We start from the raw sequence: 2,500 nt of genomic DNA on the forward strand, positions 1-2,500 counted from the left end.
GGCAAAAAAAATCGGCACGGTGTAAATTCACCAAATTTGGGGGATGGAAAGATCTTATTTTTCTAGAGGTTGTTGCAAAAAACGGCGTCAAAATTCGACCTCTAGAGCACTTTCCTTGAGTATGTCTCCTCACGGAAAAGGACGTCTACCCGTGGCACTTTGGTAATGGCTCGGCAGCCTATTATAGGGGGGAGGGGTGTCGTGATGCTGAAACTCGAGTTGCCCAAAGGCTTGCTGGGCGCAATGCCAGCAAGATGCACGTTGCCTTGCCATCCCCTAGGCACACTAGCAAGCACGTTGTGGTTGTGGTGTGCCGCCGGGCTCCCCCGCCCCCCACGGAGGCACCCGCCGTTGCAACGATGGCTCGGAGCGTTGCAACGGAGGAGCCAAATTTTCATATCTCAGAATTGGCTCGTGCATTTTTCGTGAAATTTTGAGGGAACCTTGGTAATATTATGTGAAGGCTGCACAAAAAAATCCAGGTCAAAAATCGCACGTTTGCTCCGTTTTTCATTTTTTTTGAATTTCCGGCTTTCCGGGCGGTAAAAAAATCGGCAAAAAAAATCGGCACGGTGTAAATTCACCAAATTTGGGGGATGGAAAGATCTTATTTTTCTAGAGGTTGTTGCAAAAAACGGCGTCAAAATTCGACCTCTAGAGCACTTTCCTTTAGTATGTCTCCTCACGGAAAAGGACGTCTACCCGTGGCACCTTGGTAATGGCTCGGCAGCCTATTATAGGGGGGAGGGGTGTCGTGATGCTGAAACTCGAGTTGCCCAAAGGCTTGCTGGGCGCAATGCCAGCAAGATGCACGTTGCCTTGCCATCCCCTAGGCACACTAGCAAGCACGTTGTGGTTGTGGTGTGCCGCCGGGCTCCCCCGCCCCCCACGGAGGCACCCGCCGTTGCAACGATGGCTCGGAGCGTTGCAACGGAGGAGCCAAATTTTCATATCTCAGAATTGGCTCGTGCATTTTTCGTGAAATTTTGAGGGAACCTTGGTAATATTATGTGAAGGCTGCACAAAAAAATCCAGGTCAAAAATCGCAGGTTTTCTCCGTTTTTCATTTTTTTTGAATTTCCGGCATTCCGGGCGGTAAAAAAATCGTCAAAAAAAATCGGCACGGTGTAAATTCACCAAATTTGGAGGATGGAAAGTTCTTATTTTTCTAGAGGTTGTTGCAAAAAACGGCGTCAAAATTCGACCTCTAGAGCACTTTCCTTTAGTATGTCTCCTCACGGAAAAGGACGTCTACCCGTGGCACTTTGGTAATGGCTCGGCAGCCTATTATAGGGGGGAGGGGAGTCGTGATGCTGAAACTCGAGTTGCCCAAAGGCTTGCTGGGCGCAATGCCAGCCAGATGCACGTTGCCTTGCCATCCCCTAGGCACACTAGCAAGCACGTTGTGGTTGTGGTGTGCCGCCGGGCTCCCCCGCCCCCCACGGAGGCACCCGCCGTTGCAACGATGGCTCGGAGCGTTGCAACGGAGGAGCCAAATTTTCATATCTCAGAATTGGCTCGTGCATTTTTCGTGAAATTTTGAGGGAACCTTGGTAATATTATGTGAAGGCTGCACAAAAAAATCCAGGTCAAAAATCGCAGGTTTGCTCCGTTTTTCATTTTTTTTGAATTTCCGGCATTCCGGGCGGTAAAAAAATCGTCAAAAAAAATCGGCACGGTGTAAATTCACCAAATTTGGAGGATGGAAAGATCTTATTTTTCTAGAGGTTGTTGCAAAAAACGGCGTCAAAATTCGACCTCTAGAGCACTTTCCTTTAGTATGTCTCCTCACGGAAAAGGACGTCTACCCGTGGCACTTTGGTAATGGCTCGGCAGCCTATTATAGGGGGGAGGGGTGTCGTGCTGCTGAAACTCGAGTTGCCCAAAGGCTTGCTGGGTGCAATGCCAGCAAGATGCACGTTGCCTTGCCATCCCCTAGGCACACTAGCAAGCACGTTGTGGTTGTGGTGTGCCGCCGGGGTCCCCCGCCCCGGGTCCAAGGTCGAGCACGTGCGTCTGGCTGCTGCGAACCCCGATCACCGAAGGACCAACAAGAAGGGAAACACGTCCGTGCACGGCCCACCTAGGCACCACCTAGGGAGCATGGCGTGGTGGAGTTGTGCCTTGGGCACACGCTCGGGGCAACACCTTGTGCTCGGCCCAGGACTAGGGGGATCATCCCAAGTCCGAGCACGACGTGGGATCGGCGGGCGGCCTGTGCGCCCCCGCGAGGGGCAACGCGGCTTGCGCAGCCCGACGCTTGGCCAGGCCTAGTGTGGCGCACGACGCGGATGATGGATATGCGTGCGGCAGCGGGTGTCGTGGGCAGGGGGCAACGCGACGTGCTCGTCCCAGCACTTTGAGGGGGCACGTTGCGGAAGACGGTTACCTGTTCGTGTCCACTCCCGAGGGGCAACGTGTCGTGCTCGCCCTACGTCTAGGGTCGACGTACGACGGTGCCCGATGCGGTGTGGGTTGGGCGTGTTGCTTAAGACGGTGC

The sequence above is a fragment of the Arachis ipaensis genome, chromosome B7, assembly GCF_059453495.1.
Source record: "Arachis ipaensis isolate K30076 ecotype BB chromosome B7, ASM5945349v1, whole genome shotgun sequence".
Classification (NCBI taxonomy): domain Eukaryota; kingdom Viridiplantae; phylum Streptophyta; class Magnoliopsida; order Fabales; family Fabaceae; genus Arachis; species Arachis ipaensis.